Source organism: Sus scrofa, chromosome 13, assembly GCF_000003025.6.
Source record: "Sus scrofa isolate TJ Tabasco breed Duroc chromosome 13, Sscrofa11.1, whole genome shotgun sequence".
Lineage (NCBI taxonomy): Eukaryota > Metazoa > Chordata > Mammalia > Artiodactyla > Suidae > Sus > Sus scrofa.
Genome location: NC_010455.5, coordinates 205015460 through 205034206, shown reverse-complemented (window position 1 = coordinate 205034206; position 18747 = coordinate 205015460).

Genomic DNA, 18747 nt, shown 5'->3' with positions numbered 1-18747 from the left:
GGCCCGAGAAGGTCCGTGGCCAAAAAGGGAAAAAAAGATTCCTCATGAAGCACAGCGTCTATTGATATGGACAATACATTTTAAAGATTTTTTTTCTTTCTTTCTTTCTTTTTTTTTTTTTTTTTTTTTTTTTTTTTTTGCTTTTTAGGGAAACACCTGCGACATATGGAGGTTCCCAGGCTAGGGGTTGAATTGGAACTACAGATGCCAGCCTACCCCACAGCCACAACAGTGCCAGATCCAAGCCGCATCTGGTTCCGACAGCACAGCTCACGGCAATGCCAGATCCTTAACCCACTGCGCGAGGCCAGGGATCAAACCCGCAACCTCAAGGTTCCTAGTCAGATTCCTTTCCTCTGTGCCACGGTGGGAACGCCTAAAGTCCTCTTTTTGACAATCTGTTCTAAAGAGTCTGCTTCTGTCTGCCCTTTGCCTGTGATCCCAAACCACAGAAATGGATGGACAGAGGGCCCCTGAGAATAAGGAGACCTTCCTGCCTGCCTCCTGTCCTGCCACCAGGGCAGCATGTCCCCTCTCTGCCTTCTCTAGGGAACACAAGTGGGAAAGGCCAAGGGGGATGGTCACTGGCACTCTTCGGCCCCGTGCCAGTCATTTTCCATGATGGCACAGATCACAGGCGATCATCATAGCATCATCACGCGTTCACGAGCTTGTCTTCTGTCTCTCACAGCAAAATATCTACCCCGGGGGGCAGAGACCCATCCTACTTACTCATCCCCGTATCAGCCGCCCCTAGAATAAGGCCTGCCACCTGGCATGCAACATTATAAAATAAATAGTTGGGCGTTCCCGTTGTGGCTCAGTGGTTAGTGAATCCGACTAGGAACCATGAGGTTGCAGGTTCGATCCCTGGCCTTGCTCAGTGGGTTAAGGATCCAGCGTTGCCCTGAGCTGTGGTGTAGGTTGCAGATGCAGCTGGGATCTGGCGTCATTGTGGCTGTGGTGTAGGCCGGCAGCTACAGCTCCGATTGGATCCCTAGCCCAAGAACCTCCATAGGTCTTGGGTGTGGCCCTAGAAAAGAAAAAAAAAAAAAAGTTGGAGTTCCTATTGTGGCTCAGCATAAGCGAATATGAGTAGTATCCATGAGGTTGCAGGTTCGATCCCTGGCCTTGCTCAGGGGGTTAAGGATCCATTGCCACCGTGAGCTGTGCTGTAGGTCACAGATGTGGCTTGGATCTGGTGTCGCTGTGGCTATGGCGTAGGCTGGCATCTGGGAACCTAGCCTGGGAACCTCCATAGGCCATGGGTGCGGCCCTAAAAAGACAAAAAAAAATTTTTTTTTAATTAAAAAATTAAAAGTTACTGTGCTATGACGTAGAAAGTTAAGTCTCCCATAATTCCATTCCTTCCCACCCACATTAGCCTTTTAACAAAATTGAGGTATGGACTTATTATATTAGCTTCAGGTGTATCACATGGTAATTCCATATCTTCATAGAATATACTCCACGTTGTTATATTTCCTACGCTGTGCATTACGTCTTTGTGATGGCTTATTTATTTCATACCTAATAGTTTATAGCTCTTAAAACCCCATCATCAACTTTGCCCTCCCCCTTCCCTCTCCCCACTGGTGAGCACTAGTTTATTCTCTGTATCTGTGAGTCTGTTTCTGTTTTGTTATCTTTGTTCAGTTGTTCTATGTTTTAGATTCCACATATCCACAGTGTCCGTATTTTTTTTTTTGGCCACGACATGCAGCCGCTTGATGTGGGATTGAACCTAAGCGTTGGCGAAAGTGCCAAATCCACACAACTAGACCACCAGGGAACTCCCTACGCCACAGCTTCTTTACCCACTCATCCGTTGATGGACACTTGGGTGGTTTCCGTATCTTGGCTATTGTAAATAACGCTGCCTGAACATTGGGGTGTGTGCATCTTTTCGAATTAGAGTTTTTGTTTGCTTGAGATAAAAACCCAGAAGGGAATTGCTGGATCAGATCGTAGTTCTATTTTCAACTTTTTGAGGAACCTGAATACTGGTTTCCACGGTGGCTGCAGCAATTTACATTCCTGCCAACAGTGTAGGAGGGTCCGCCTTTCTCCACATCCTCGTCAGTATTTGTTATTCGTGGCCTGTTTGGTGACAGCAGTCCTGACAGGTGTGAGGTGATACTGTGATTTTGGTTCGTGGTTCACTGATGACCAGTGATATGGGACATCTTTTCATGTGCCTGAAGGCCATTGTGTCTTCTTGGGAAAAATGTCTATTCAGGTCTTCTGTCCATTTTAAAATCAGGTGATTTGGTTTTGATGTTGAGCTGTACGCGCTGTTATATATTTGGGTCTTTTCATTGGCAATATTTTCTCCCACTCGTTCTGTAGGTTGTCTTTTCATTTTTGTTGATGATTGCCTTTTCTGTGCAAAAGTTTTATGTTTAATTAGATACCATTATTTATTTTTGTTTTCATTTCCTTTGCTTTAGAAGACAGATCCAAAAAAAACATTGCTGCAATTTATGTCCAAGAATATTCTGCCTCTGTGTTCTTCTAGGAGTTTTAGAGGTTTTGGTCTTATCTTTTAGTCTTTAATTCATTTTTTAGTTTATTTTTGTGCATGGTGTTACATTTTAGTCTTTAATCTGTTTTGTTTTGTTTTGTTTGTCTTTTCTGGGGCTGCACCCTCGGCATATGGAGGTTCCCAGGCTAGGGGTCTAATCGGAGCTACAGCTGCTGGCCTACACCACAGCCACAGCAATGCCAGATCTGAGCCATGTCTGCAGCCTACACCACAGCTCACGGCAACGCCGGATCCTTAACCCACTGAGCAAGGCCAGGGATGGAACTGGCAACCTCATGGTTCCTAGTCAGATTCGTTAACCACTGAGCCACGATGGGAACTCCTTTATTCCATTTTTTAGTTTATTTTTGTGCATGGTGTTAGAGAGTTCTAATTTCATCCTTTTACATGTAGCTGTCTAGTTTTCCCACTGGGTCCTAGAACACCTACTGAAGAGGCCGTTTTCCCCCATTTTATATTGATGCCATCTTTGTTGTAGATTAATGGACCATACATGCCTGACTTTATTTCTGGGCTTTCTATTCCGTTCCACTGAGCTATGCGTTCTTGTGCCAGTTACTGCTTTGATTGCTGCAGCTTTGTAGTATAGTCTGAAGTCAGGGGGCATGATATCTCCAGCTGGGTCGTCTTCTAAGATCCGGAACCTGATAAGGATGCCCACTCTAGCCACATCTCCTTAGCATAGAATTGGAAGTCCTAGCCATAGCAATCAAACAAGAAAAAGAAATAAAAGACACACAAATCAGAAGGGAAGAAGTACAACTGTTATTGTTCGCAGATGAAATAATATTATATATAGAAAACTCTAAGGACTCCACCAAAGAAAAATTATTAATAACAGTTCAGCAACAAAGCAGGACACAAGATTAATACACAGAAATCTGTCACATTTTTATACCCTGATAATAAACTGTGAGAAAAAAGTAATGACGAAAACAATTCCATTTACAATCCAATCAAAAAGAATAAACTATCTAGGAATAAATTTAACCGAGGAGGTGAATGACTTGAAAACTACAAGACATTGAGGAAGGAAGTTGAAGATGAGAGAAATAAATGAAAAAATAACCCACAGTCATGGACTGGAGGAATTAACATCGTTAAAACGCCCATACCCCCAAAGCGATCTACAGATTTGATGTGATCTCTATCAAAATACTCACAATATTTTTCACAGAACTAGAACAAATAAGCCTACAATTTGTATGGCAGCACAAAAGACCCTGAATCGCTAAAGCAGTCTTGGGGGAAAAAAGACCAAATTAACCATTTTAACAATTTGCTATAATTTTTTTTTTTTTGGCATTTTAAAACATGTTAACTTTTTTTTTTTTTTTTTTTTTTTTTGCCATACCTGTGGCATGTAGCATTTCCCTGGCCAGGGACAGAACCTGTACCACAGCAGCCACCTGAGCTGCTGCAGTGACAATGCTGAATCCTCAACCTGCTGCACCACAAGGGAACTCCTAAAGCATATGTTAATTTTTTTTTTTTTTTTTTGGTCTTTTTAGGGCTGCACCTGAGGCATACGGAGGTTACCAGGCTAGAGGTCGAATCAGAGCTACAGCTGCCAGCCTACACCACAGCCGCAGCAACGCTAGAGCCAAGCTGCATCTGCGACCAACGCCACGGCTCACAGCAATGTGGATCCTTAACCCACTGAGCGAGGCCAGGGATCAAAGCTGCGTCCTCGTGGATACTAGTCAGATTCTTTTCTGCTGAGCCATGAAGAGAACTCTGCATATTAATTTTTTAAAGCAGCAGTGAGATCCTCTTATATTTAGAATGTCTGCAACTTGCTAGCAAGGTGTCTTGGAAGTCTTTCCTGGAAGTGTGTACAAATTAACCTTCTTCTTTCGGTGGGTGTACACTGTTCCAGCCAGTAGGTGTGCCACACTGTGCCAATCAAACCTTCGCTGCTGGAAATGTGGGTGGTTCTCAAACTCGGCTCTTCTAAGCAATGTGGTAGCAAATACCCTGCATGCTTAGTTTGGTCTTTGGAGATAAATGATGGACCCCCTTTAGAAGCTGGGTCAGAGAGTGTGAAAGCTAAATTTTGTCAGACTTTGCCAATTGCTCTTCTTAAGGCTGTACCAGTTTACATTCCCTGGGGTATCTCAGGTACGGGAGAGTGACTCTGCTCACATTCTCACCAGCAAATTTTTACTTCACTTCCAAATCTTTATTTACAAGGCTTTTAACACACTGTTTCAGAAATGTGTCGACCTCACAGGGTGGTTATAATTTGGGGCTTCCCTTCTAAATTTTACAAGTGTGTGCGTGTGTGTGTGTGTGTGGCCACATTTACATCACCTGAATGACCATCTTAAATTCTCTGCAGCCATGAGCCCTTGTTCCCTGGCTTACACTGGGTTTATGATACTGGTCAAATGGCCAAACGCATGCGTGAGGCTCTGCAGCGCCCCCAGTGGAGCGAGCGGTGGGCACTTTGACACCCAGCAGAGGAGGGGTGGTGACCAGCAAGATCCTGGCATTGCGGTTGTGCCTCTGTCTGGGGCTCGACAAAGGTGGGCATCCTGTCCCGCTTTGTAAAAACGCCCAGCATTCCATTAGCCGCAAGTACGCTAGGGAAAAAAAACACCCAGTGCGGAATTTATTACCACGAGGTGTTTGTTGTTGTTGTTTTTAATGGCTGCATCAGCAGCATATGAAGCTTCCCAGGCTCAGGGCTGAATTGGAGTTGTAGCTGTAGCTGCTGGCCTACATCGCAGCCACAGCAACACCGGATCTGAGTTGCATCTGCGAACCATGCCACAGCTTATGACAACACTGGATCCTTAACCCACTGAGCCACTGAGCGGGGCCAGGGATCGAACCCACATCCTCACAGGCACTATGCTGGGTTCTTACCCTGTTCAGCCACAATGGGATCTTCCTATGAGTTTTTTTTTTTCTTTAATTATATTTTGGGGTGGACTCAGATTTTTAGGGTCATCAAAGTGGTGGATTAAAGGTTAAACAGTTTTTTTGGTTTCAAAAAAGAAAAAATTACAACAACCCTGACTCCAGAGAGGGATCGTTATTCTCCAAACCAAAGGAGTCGGGTCTTAACAGAAACGTAAGACACAAACAAATATTTAAACAAAAACTGGAAACCCAACATTTGTTGATTGAGTTTTAACAGAATCCCATCATCCATCACATTAGGCAGCTCTTGTTAAGTGGAAAGATATTGGTATCATGTCTGGTTATAAATCTCTGTGGGTTTTAGTTACATAAGAGCTATACAAGTAATATATTTATGCATGTTCTAATGTTGCTACGCATATAATGACAGTCACATGGAAATGATTCAACGAAACCTTGGAAGTCCACACAATTTTTCTTTTTCTTTTTTTTTTACGGCCGCACCTGTGGTACCTGGAAGTTCCTGGATTCGGGGTCGGATCAGAGCTGCAGCTGCCAGTCTTCACTATAGACACAGCAATGCCAGATCCATATCTCGACCTGCGCTGCAGCTTGCAGCAAGGCTGGATCCTAAACCCACTGAGCGAGGCCAGGGATTGAGCTGCACTCTTACAGATGTTACCTTGGGTTCTTAACCTGCTGCACCACAGTGGGAACGCCACAATTTTTCTTTGAAAGAGGCTCCATATATACAAGTTCGAGAAACACCCTTTGGAGGGAAACCAAGGTTCATTGTAACTGGAAGGCCGGGTCTGTCTTGGAGGGAGAGGTGGGCAGGGGATCTGAGCTGAGGGGAGGTCCCAGCGGCTGGGAGATTCTTGTTCATTGTTTCATTATCCCCCTGGGTCACTTCTTATTGGATGAGACCAGGAGCTGACAAGAGCCAGACGGGATTTTACAGGTTCCTGGAGTTGCCCTGTCTGGCCAGAGATCGGCTGTAAAGGGAAACTGAGCCAGGAGCCCAGAGCACAGTGTCAGGGTGGGAAGAGGCTGTCAGAGGGAGGAGATGAGTGACCAGGGGGTCACGCTTGTCCTCAGAGCTGACCCGAGAGCTCACTGGACGCCTGGCCTGCCAGCAGGAAGACAGCCCTGCGCCTTGGTCCAGAGGGCTCAGTCCCCTGGATGCTGCAGCCGTCACAGAGTCTCTGTCCCCGAGGGCTGGGGTGGCAGGGCTGGCCCGGGACACTCCTTGGCCATTCCGCCCTCCTTGGAACTGTGAGTTGTTTTTCACCATTATGACTCAGAATACGTGGCGTATTGGCTCAGAATTTTCCAGACCCAGGAAGCTCTTCACTCACTGGGGAGCAGAACTTTGGAATCCTAATTGAACACGGATCCTGGTGCTTGCACAGATTTAAGTCTCTTTTGAGGGACTAGTGGCCTTTTTCACAGGCGAGCTGCCCGGTGCCTGGAAGGGGTGGCCCGTGTCTGAATGAGGCCACCTCTGCTCTTCTGCATCCTCCCGAAAGCCCCCGGCTATTTTTTCATCTGGTAACTGGAGCGTTTTGTTCTCTTTTTGATCAGCAACACGATATATGGATTTGGCCTTCTTGGGCTAAATTGACTGATTTCTCGTTCCTGCCCAAAATACGCATGAGTTAGTTATTACCCAGTTGTTAAAAGCCTTACCCTCCATTTTTATTTTCCTAGTTCCTTGTTGATTAAGGTTGAAAAAATCATCGAAAAGCAGCAAAATGATGGTTTTAGCTTTGCCTTCCCCCCAAATAAATTACTTCTTCATTGAGTATAAACCGACTCAGCGCCCTTGGCTTCACCCCAGAGCCAATAAAAGAACATTTCCCTGTTTCTTGCCAAACCAGATGAAAAAAATTCCTGTCTCAAATGAAGGTATAAGTGACTGTCCGTGACATGTTCCTTCTGGAACTGCAAGGATGCAAATGCGTGGCCGTGGGAAACACACGCTGCTGGCGGGAGTGCCCATTGAAGGGAAAGTTAGCAATTTGCAACAAAATTGCAGACAGATGTATATACATCTTTAACCCAATCATCTTACTTCCAGGAAGCTACACTACTTCTTTACCTGCACTTGGGCAGGAGGATGTCACGGCCAAGAGTGTTTGCTGCAGCTTTTAATAATGGTGGAAAAATGGAAGGACTCCAAATACCCAGCCACAAGGGGGAATGCATTCACGGAATCTTTCTGCTGCGGAACAGTAGGTATCTACAAAAAAAGAGTATGATAGGCAGAAAAATGCCCCCCCCCCCCAAATGTCCATGTCCTGGAACCCATGACGCTGTCGCGCTACGTGGCAAAATGAACTTTAAATTTTTTATTTTTTGTCTTTTGTCTTAGGGCTGCACCCGCGGCATATGGAGGCTCCCAGGCTAGGAGTCCGGCCTACGCCATAAACACAGCAACACCAGATCCAAGCTGCATCTGCAACCTACACCACAGCTCACGGCAATGCCGGATCCTTCACACGCTGAGAAAGGCCGGAGATCGAACCTGCAACCTCATGGTTCCCAGTCGGATTTGTTTCCACTGCACCATGACGGGAACTCCTAAAATTTTAATTTATTTATTTTCTTTTTATAGCTGCACCTGTGGCATATAGAAGTTCCTGGGCTGGGGTCAAATCAGAGCTGCAGCTGTGACCTATGCCAGATCCTTAACCCACTGAGCGAGGCCAGGGATCAAACCTGTGTCCTCGTGGAGACCAACTCCAGCAAAGGGGACTTTGAGGATGGGATCAAGTTAGGGACCTTGAGACGGAGAGATGAGCCCAGATCGTGCAGGTGGATCCTATGCAATCACAGCGTATTTGCTGATGCAGAGGCAGAATCGGGGAAGAAGGAGATATGATGATGAGAGCAGAGGGTCTGAGTGATGTAGTTGCTGGCTTGGAAGAGGGAGGAAGGAGCCATGAGCCAAGGGTTGTGGGCAGCCCCTAGAAGCTGGAAAATGCAGGGACAGGGTTGTCCCATGGAGCTTCCCGAAGGACACAGCCCTGCCAACACATGACTTGTACCCAGTGAAGCTCATTTTCAAATTTTGACCTCAAGAATGGTAAAATGATAAAAAAAATTTTAAGGCATTAAACTTTTGGTAATTCGTTGCAACAGCAGGAGGAAATGAGCCCTCACCCCTTCAGAGATATTGCAGTTTCCGTTCCTAGACCTCTGCAGCGAAACAAATATTACAACAGAGCAAGTCATCCAATTTCCTTTTTGTTTTCCAAAAAACAAAAAAAATATAAAAATTATGTTCATATTATACTAAAGACTATTAAGTGTTCAATACCAGTTTGTCTAAAAATTTATACATTCTTTAAACATATGGCAGTTCCCGTCGTGGCTCAGTGGTTAACAAACCCAACTAGTATCCCCGAGGAAGTGGGTTCGATCTCTGGCTTCGCTCCGTGGGTTAAGGATCCAGCATTGCCGTGAGCTGTGTGGTAGGTGGCAGACATGGCTCAGATCTGGTATTGCTGCGGCTGTGGCGTAGGCTGGCAGGTGTAGCTCGGATTGGACCCCTAGCCTGGGAACCTCCATATGCCATGGGTGCAGCCCTAAAAAGACAAAAAAATTGTTTAATTTCAGGGGTTCCCACTGTGGTGTAGTGGGTTAAGACTCCAGCCACAGCAGCTCAGGTTCAATCCCTGGCTCTGCGCGGTGGGTTAAAGGATCCAGCATTACCGCAGCTGCGGATGCGGCCCTACAAAAAACAAACCACCTAAAAACAAATCTTCTTTCTCAAAAATGCTAGCCATCATCTAAGCCTTCAGGAGTTGAGATCATTTTGCTGGTGGAGGGTCTTGCTTCAATGTTGGTAGCTGCTGACTGATCAGGGTGGTGGCTGCTGAAGGCTGGGGCTGCTGTGGCAATCACTTAAAACAAGACAGCAGTGAGGTTGTCCTCTTCCATCGACTCTTCTTTCTGGAAGGATCTCTCCATAGCCTGCAAAGCCATCACAGCATTTGACCCACAGTAGAACTTCTTTCAGCCATGGAGTCAGTCCTCTAAAACCCCGCCGTGGCTGTTATCAATTAAGTTCTGTTCTCTTCTCAATCCTTGGCTGTCATTTCAAAATCATCTCACCGCATCTTCACCAGGAGTAGTTTTTATCTAAAGGAACCACTTTCTTTGCTTATCCATAAGACGCGACTCATGTTGAAGTTTCATATTTAGAACAAAGATAATAATGAAAAAAACTGGAAACACTGTGATAGTTACAGAAATGTGATACAGAGACATGGTGTGAGCAACTGCTGTTAAAAAATGGCACTGGGAGTTCCCGTTGTGGCGCAGTGGTTAACGAATCCGACTGGGAACCATGAGGTTGCGGGTTCGGTCCCTGCCCTTGCTCAGTGGGTTAACGATCCGGCGTTGCCGTGAGCTGTGGTGTAGGTTGCAGACGCGGCTCGGATCCCGCGTTGCTGTGGCTCTGGCGTAGGCCGGTGGCTACAGCTCCGATTCGACCCCTAGCCTGGGAACCTCCATATGCCGCGGGAGCGGCCCAAGAAATAGCAACAACAACAACAACAACAAAAGACAAAAAGACAAAAAAAAAAAAATGGCACTGAGGAGTTCCCGTCATGGCACAGTGGTTAACAAATGCAACTAGGAACCATGAGGTTGCGGGTTTGATCCCTGCCCTTGCTCAGTGGGTTAACGATCCGGCGTTGCCGTGAGCTGTGGTGTAGGTTACAGACTTGGCTCAGATCCTGTGTTGCTGTGGCTCTGGCGTAGGCTGGCAGCTACAGCTCCGATACGACCCCTAGCCTGGGAACCTCCACATGCTGCGGGAGCCGCCCAAGAAACGGCAAAAAGACAAAAAAAAAAAAAAAAAAAAAAAAATGGCACTGATAGACTTTATCAATGTAGGGGTGAAAAATTTGTAAAAAAAAAAAAAAAAAAAAAACCTTCAATTTGTTAAAAAATGCTGTATCTATGAAGCTCAATAAAGTCCAATAAAAGAAAATCTGTCTGGGAGTTCCCTGGTGACTCAGCAGGTTAAGGATCTGGTGTTGTCCCTGCAGTGGCTGTGGTTACTGCTGTGGGGTGGGTTCGATCCCTGGCCTGGGAACTTTTGTATGTTGCAGGTGCAGCCAAAAAAAGAGGAGGTATGTCTGTGTACTAAGGGATGATATACTCTTCAGCTAAAAAAAGAAAGGATGAAAGAAAGAAAAGAGAGAAGGAAGAAGGGGAAAAAAGAGGGGGAGAGAGAGACAAAGGCAAGGCCAGGTGAACACATCCGGGATGGGAGCTGGTGGCCACGAAGCTCCCAGATACGGCATCGTTTACTGACTCCGTGATCGGGCAGGTAACTTAACCTCTCTGTGTCTGGGTTTGTCATCCGTAAACCAGTTAATAATTTATTTGTTATCCAGGGCCACTGAGAAGGTTAACTTAGAACTTGGTCTAGCATATAAGCACCATGAAATGTTAGCCAGCATCCTAAGAGTAAGACCTCATGTGTAAAGGGTAGGGAGCAGGCTAAGAATGTCTCTTTTTTCATTTGCTTGTATCTCCCTAAAGAAATGATTGAAGGGTACATAAGAAAACTAGTAAAATGGTTTGGGGCGGGGGGCTGACCCAGGAGAGGCGTGGGAGGGAATTTTCCCTGTATGTGTAACACGTGGTGAGTGTACACGTGATGTGCACATGTGTTTTATAATAGGCACCTGCGTTCGAATGTCTCTAAACCATATGAATGTGTTCCTGTTTAAACACATACACATAAGCACCCACTGATCTTAACATCTTTGCAGTTTCTTAGTAGAAAAAAGCAGCCTCTTGGCCAAGCTTGCAGGTGTTCTGGGAGTGGCAAGAAGCCGCCTGACACCTGGCCTGTTCTCCACTCTGCACCTGGGAAGCATAAGCCGAGTGCAGCTTTGCACCTGCAGAACTAACTCGTTGCAGACACCTGGAATGCTCGTAATAAATTGTCTGTTCCCATTTTGTAACTGTCATCTAATTGTCCTGACTTATAAACTGACTCAGATGCTTTCAGGACAGATGATGGGCATTCTATTTTATTTTATCTTATTTTTATTATTTTATATATATATTTTTTGCTTTTTAGGGCCACACCCATGGCATATGGAGGTTCCCAGGCTAGGGGTCTAATTGGAGCTATACCTGCCGGCCAACGCCAGAGCCACAGCAATGCCAGATCCAAGCCACGTCTGTGACCTACGCCACAGCTCACGGCAACGCCAGATCCTTAACCCACTGAGCAAGGCCAGGGATCGAACCCGAAACCTCATGGTTCCTAGTCGGATTTGTTTCCTCTGCGCCACAGCGGGAACTCCCAGGCATTCCATTTTAAATAACTGTGCAAAACTAACAATTGCATTCATTTCTTAAGATGCTATTAAAAGCCAGATGGTGTGAGATGCTTGGCACTCACTCTCAATAATCGTCCCAGTGACCCTAAATCTGAGATTCTTAGGCCCACTTGGCAGAGGAGGACACTGAGGTCCAGCCAGGCTTAGCGGTCACCTAGAATGGCATAGCTGGTTAGCAGAGCACTGGGGCTCGCCTGGCTGGAGAAGCGGCTGCCCATGGACCCGCCCATGACCCCTCACCTGCCTTGCCCCTGGGGGATGACCACACACCACATTTCCACTACAGCACCCTCCCATGGTACCACGTTCTCGGGGTACGTGGGTTAGGATGCGGGCATCTTTGGGGGGGGTCTTACTCCGCCTACACACAGGGTCCCCTGGGGACAGGAACAAGCCAGACTCCTCTCCACTCGGGGTCTCTGTTCTGTGTGTGCGGGGAGGCGTCTCCATGTCTGCATTGCTCTTATTCTGGGTCTTGGCTCACCTGGGTCTCCGCCCACCTGCCCGGCCCAGGTGGGCTCTCACCTTGTGGTTCCTGGCGCCCTTGTCTTAATCAGTGTCTCTCTTCCTGGACCACAGGCTCTGGAGGCAGCGACCACGCTCAGCCCAGTCTTCAACCACCTGGCCCTGATCAGGCCACCGGTCAGCAAGACTGGGGACAACATCAGCCCCCACCCTGGCACAGCACATTCTAACCCTCCCAAGTGTGGTCAGTTACCTGGTTTCAAGTCTGTTAGGCCGTCCTGGCATCATCAGAACAAGAGGTCAGCCCGCTTTCCACTCCATGCACTTCCTACACGCCGTGTGGGACGCCTCTGTCTCCGGGACACTCCACAGACCTGTGATGTGTCTTTTCACGTGTCCTTTTTCTTTTACGACTGATGAGATCAGAACTGAAAAATGATGTATTTAATCAAATAATAAATAAATACGCAAATATTTATGTATTTATCTTTTTACGGCCACACCTGCAGCATATGGAAATTCCCAGGCCAGGGACTGAATCTGAGCTGCAGCTGCAGCAACACCGGATCCTTGGACTCCCCGTCCCAGGCAGGGGATCGAACCTGTACATCTTCAGCGACCTAAGCTGCAGCAGTTGGATTCTTAACCCACTGCACCATGACAAGAACTCCTAAACATTTGTTTTAAATTTACCAATTAGTTTTGCTGTCATAAGATGATACCACTCCTCTGACTTCCTATTGCCTGTGTCCCTTTTGGGATTTTATATAGAATGTCACCATTAAATCATTCCCCTTAATTCTTTCCCATTGCCCAATATTTTCTCACAGGACAAAATGCCTTATTGTCACCTCCCCTAGGAGGAATCTGTTCTATTGGCCTTACTGAGATAAAGGAATTTAACAGCAGTCGCAGAGAAAGGTTCAGTACAGACCAGGTGTGTGCTGGCGGGACGGCTAAGCCTGCTTTCATTTGTGCTCTGGGCATGTTACCTTCCCAAGAAACATCTTTAGATTTACAGGCTTCCTATGAATATCTACTTCCCTTTTCTAGTGTAGCATTATGCATTTCAAAAAAGCACACAGGAGTTCCCGTCATGGCTCAATGGTTAGCAAATCCAGCTAGGAACCAAGAGGTTTTGTGTTCGATCTCCGGCCTCGCTCAGTGGGTTAAGGATCCAGCACTGCCATGAGCTGTGGTATAGGTTGCAGACACGGCTTGGATCTGGCATTCATTGCTGTGGCTCTGGTGTAGGCTGGTGGCTACAGCTCTGATTAGACCCCCAACCTGGGAACCTCCATATGCTGTGATGGCAAACCTAAAAAGGAAAAAAAAGACCAAAAAAAAAGCACACACAGAAAAAGGATAATGCAAAGTTTTATTCTTTTTTTTTCTCGAGGTGGTACAAACTTCTTTTCATAATTCTTTTCATGTTTTTATCCTTATAAAAATATATCTCACATGTGTCAAGTAGCCTACTTATAAAACATCCTGCACTATTTAAATAGAAAAGAGTAATATTTGACTTTCAACAAATATATGCTGAATGACGGAATAATTTTGATGATTTGGCAGACCCTCGTGGTTGGCAAATCAAATTTCCATTCCCTCGACATGGTACCTCATCAGAGAAATGCAGCAACAGTGAGATACCACCGTGCACCTGTTAAGAGGGCCAACCTCTCATATGCCACATCGCCAAGTGCTGGCGACGACGTGAAGCCACAGGAACTCTCACTCATTGCTGACGGGAGTGCAAAATGGCACAGCCACTTTGGAAGATAGTTTAGAGGTTTCTTTCTTTCTTCTATTTTTTTTTTTCTTCTTCTTACAGCTGCACTGGAGCCACGCAGAAGTTCCCAGGCTGCAGGTCGAATCAGAGCTGCCCCTGCAGCCTGTGGAGGAGACGTAAAATGCAAATTATTACTAAGGGAAAGAAGCCGGTCTGAAGACTCCATACTGTATGATTCCAACTCTGTGACTAGCTGGGAAAAGCGAAACCAGGCAGACTGTAAAAAAAATCAGTGAGCGGAGGGAAAGATGACAGGACGCAGGACTTTCTGGGCAGGTGAAGTCCTCTGTGTCACAGTGTAATAATGCATCCGTGTCATTACGCCTTTGTCCAAACCCACAGAGTGGAAAACACCGACAATGAACCTTATGTGAAGACGGACTCCGGGTGAGGTTACAACGTTCCAGCGCAGGCGGAGCCCCAGTGAAAAGCGTGCTGGTCTGGTGTGATGCGGGTGATGGGGCGGGGAGGCAGGTGGGGGGAGGGGCTCCATGGGAAATTTCTGGGCCTTCCTCTCCAAGTTATTGTGAACCTAAAACTGCTCTAAAAAACCAAAGTCAAAAAAGTGCCATTCTCGAGGCCCTTCTGTCTGTCCCACCAGCTATGGAGGCGAGACCGTCTCACCCTTCACGCCTCCATTTCTCACAGGTTTGCTGGGCTGGGCTTGGAGCGTCCAGCCAGCCAGAGCCTCGCACTGACCCTTTCTCACTCCCTGCGCTGAGGTCCGGGTGGGATCGGGACACATTTATAGGAGGAGAGAAGGAATGAATGAATGGCTGGTGGGCACGGGCTGATTTACAATAAGGGACGAGGAGAGGGGGTGAGGGAGCTTGTCCCACATTACCCCCCCCACCCCCGTGAACTCAGGGAAATGCACAAAAGCTTTCAGAAGGGAGCATCAGAAATCAGGGGTCTGGACTCTCGCCCTTGAGATGGGTGTTTCTTTCTTTTCTTTTTCTTTGCTTTTTAGGGCCACACTCGCGGCATATGGCAGTTCCCAGGCTAGGGGTCGAATCAGAGCTACAGCTGCCGGCCTACACCACAGCCACAGCCATGAGGGATCGGAGCCACGTCTGTGACCTACACCACAGCTCACAGCAATGCCAGATCCTTAACCCACTGAGTGAGGCCAGGGATCGAACCTGCAACCTCATGGATGCTGGTCGGGTTCATTTCTGCTGCTCCTTGATGGGAACTCCCTGAGACAGGCATTTCTTCCAGGGTTCCTGGGGCTGCCCCAAGAGCCCTGCCTCCCAGGAGGGAGGGAAGGAGAGGGTGAGGCAGAGGTGAGGCCTTGAGCGGGATGCCTGGGCTTGTTCCCAGGCCCAAGGAGCCGCAGTTTCCCACACTGCGCTCCAGGATCCGCATCAAAGCCCCGTTCAAGTCCCGAGGCTAAAGCTGCTGCTGGTGCACATACATTCCTGTGTGTCTTGGCAGCAGGAGAGGAATCTGGGTGGCTCTGCCTTTCTTAGGAGGAGGATGCGTCCTGAACCCACTGTGTGGACGCCCTCTGCCAGGCTGAGGCCCGCCCCGGCTGGACCCCCACCTGGGGGGGTGGCTGTGGGCCGGTTGTGTGTGTGTGTGGAGGGGGTGCCCATCGCGAAGACAGACCCCCTCTCCCCTACGTGAGCCACCTCTGCCATCCCCGCTTTGCTCACGCTCAGCCACCCTCCGAATCCACAGGGAAGCCCCGACTCAGGCAACAGAGTCCCAAGCATTTAGCAGAGACCAGTCTTGCTAATGAGTGAAAGGAAGACATTTAATTTCGTTGTCTCTTTAATTGTTGCAGCGCTGAAGACTTGGGCCAGAACCTTCTACCCCTCCTCCCCAAAACACAGCATGTGTCTGCCAAGGGGCGAGGGGTGGGCTTCGGAATTTCTACTGCCCGCCCGCAAATCCCCGGGGTGGGGGCGGGGGTGCGTTCAGCACCCTGGGCTTCTGGCACCGCGGGAGCTGATGCAACCGGGGGAGGCCAGGTCACTGCCGCTTAGACCAGGAAGTGTAGACGGTGGAGGCGCACCTGGCGAGACAAGGAGTAGGGCTCCCTCGTCTGGCAGCTGCAGCTCTGAACCCAGGAGTGTGTCCTGCCTGGGCTCAGCCAGGTTCCAGCCAATGGGAATCACCGGGCCCCTCCCCCAGTTTGAGGGGAGGAGCCATCAGTGCAGAGAACCTACAGGGGATCCAGGCAGAGCCCACCCACGTGGGGTCCCCACGGCCCGGTGCGAGTGGGGGGCCTCCCTCTCTGGCCTGTGGACCGCCCTACCGCCTGCCTTACCCCCAGACCCCCGAGCACGTCTTGCACTGGATCCAGATGGGTCGCTGCTGCCTGAGGCTGAGGTACCAGCCAGGGGCCTTGAGCAGTAGCCAGAATAGGGCCTGTGCTTTAGAGGGAGAACTAATGTGTAAACAATAAGTGATAGATGACACGTCGATGCTCACACGTTAATAAATGATGCTCACACGTTAATGAGTCGTGTGGGCTCCTCTTCAAGGGCTAAAGTCCCAAGAGTCATCGCACGTCGGTAGAAGCTGGCCTCTGGGGGAGTTGCTGAGGCCCCGTGCCTGCTCCCAGGACAGGTGTCTGCTGGGACGCCCCAGAAACGTCTCTGCGGTCTGCCCTTTTGCTTTTATTTACACTTGCGCTGGTATTTTTATCAAGTCGGTGTTGGAGACACCGCCGGCCGCAACAAAAACCCCCAAGCACGGCCTGAACTTTCTTATGAACCGGTCGGACCACAGATTGGACCTCGGATTTAAGAGGGGACCCTGCCGGCTGGTCCTTTCCTTCGAAGCTGGGCCCAGGCTGAGCGGACGCGAGCCACACTGCCCCCTGCTGGCCGGGGAGCGCCGCGTCAGCCCCGCTCGGCTCTGCCATTGCTCTGCCTTTTGCTACCAGGTGAGGTGAGCGCCGGGAGCAAAATCCCCCAGCAGCTTAAGGAAATGTAGAAAAATGTCTTTTCCTCGCAAGAGGAGTTAGAGGGCCCTTCAACACCCCCCCCCAGGCTGCTGGGGGGCCCGGGGGCTGCTCGGGCTGTGAGCACAGCGGGCGCAAAAGTCGGCAGCGACCTCTGCTTTCTGCGGTCAAATGAAAACACAACACACCCCCTAAAAGCGGAGTGTGTTTGATACCGGGAGTAGGGGGGGGACACTTTCTGAGGTCACCTGCCCTGGAGGCAATGAGGTCAGGGAGGAGCCAGGGGAACATCACAGGATTCATGCTAAAACCCGACGTTCCCAAATTAAGGAGTTCGGCGCTCTTCTCTGTGGGGGAAGATGCCGGCGCCTGGCCTCTCTGAGGTCGTTCCTTTGAAGTGGACCTTACCTATCTGGGACCCAGAGCCCTGTGCTTTCTCCTCCTGGGGCCCTCAGGGGGCACACCTGGGGTGGCTGCTGTGGCAGGCACCCTGCTTCCCCCTCCTGAGTCCCCTGGGGACTCACGTTATTCCCGCCAACAGGGCATCCACAGGGGCCAGCTGTCAGGTGATGGCTTGATGGCTTCAGCATCTTTTGGTTACTGGTATTTTAACCATAAACACTTGACACTATCAACAGGCATTTGAGACCAGTTACCACGTGCTCAGAGCTGTGCGTGGCCAGATGGGGTCCTTCCAGAAGTCACCAAGGGCTCCATGCCCTCCCACCCACCCCCGGGCCCAGCACGCGGACGTGTTTCTGTGGTTGAGGATGCATGAACTGAGCACACGCTTGGCCCCGGGGTGTCACCCAAGGTTTCGTGGACCGCTAAGGCCATCCTTTGTAAGGTGGAGTGAGTGGACATGAGTGGACAGAGAAGCAAAGCGGGGATTCTGTTTCTCGTCCAGGGTGAAGGCTCCCCACACGGCGGGCTGTCGTAAACAAAGACATTAGTGAGCTGGCTCTCCTCGTGGGGCCCCATCTGGACCCTGTGTCCCAAGTGTGAGCACCTGGGGCCTCTGGGGAGTCATAGCTTAGCCTCCCAGGCCTGGCAAGCTGCAATCCTTCTTCCAGAGCAGCCTGGGAGGGGCTGAGGGGAGGCTACCTCCTACCCCCAAGTCGAGCGGGTAGGACACCTGAGCCCCTGCGGATGCTCTGTTGGCAGGAAGGTACTGCTGACCTTGACTGGGAGCCCAGGAGCTCATGCTGGGCCTTCCGGAAGCCACATCAAAAATAGTTACAACATATTAGCAAAGTTATTTTATCTATTTTATTTAACTCTATCTATCCTAAATATTATCTTTTCAACATGTAAGGATATCAGTTGCTGTTGATGAGATGTTTCACTTTCTTGGCTCAGCACCCTCCGTGGTGGCCTGTATGCGCTTTGCCCTAACTCCCAGGCCGGCCTCCCCCCCAGGTGGCCCTGGATCCACGTCTCTGGGCTGGGCCACGTCCCCCTTCCTGACCCGGGAACAGCCACTTGGCCAGGGAGGAATTGCGGGCAGAAAAGTCTGCAGAGTTCACAGCCACATCCTTGGCCCCCAATCCGCCTTCTGTGTCCTTGCATTCAGTGTGACTCTGTGCTGACAAAAGAGGGGACTTTCCTCAGTCCAAGAGTTTAACTCAGACCTGCCAAGGGTTCTGGCGTTCCCTTCTCTCACCAGGAAGACAGTAAGTGGAGGCGCAGAGGGGTGTTGAGGCCTGCGGTGTATTGTGGAGGTTCCCAGGCTAGGGGTCTAATCGGAGCTGTAGCTGCCAGCCTACACCACAGCCACAGGAACGTGGGATCC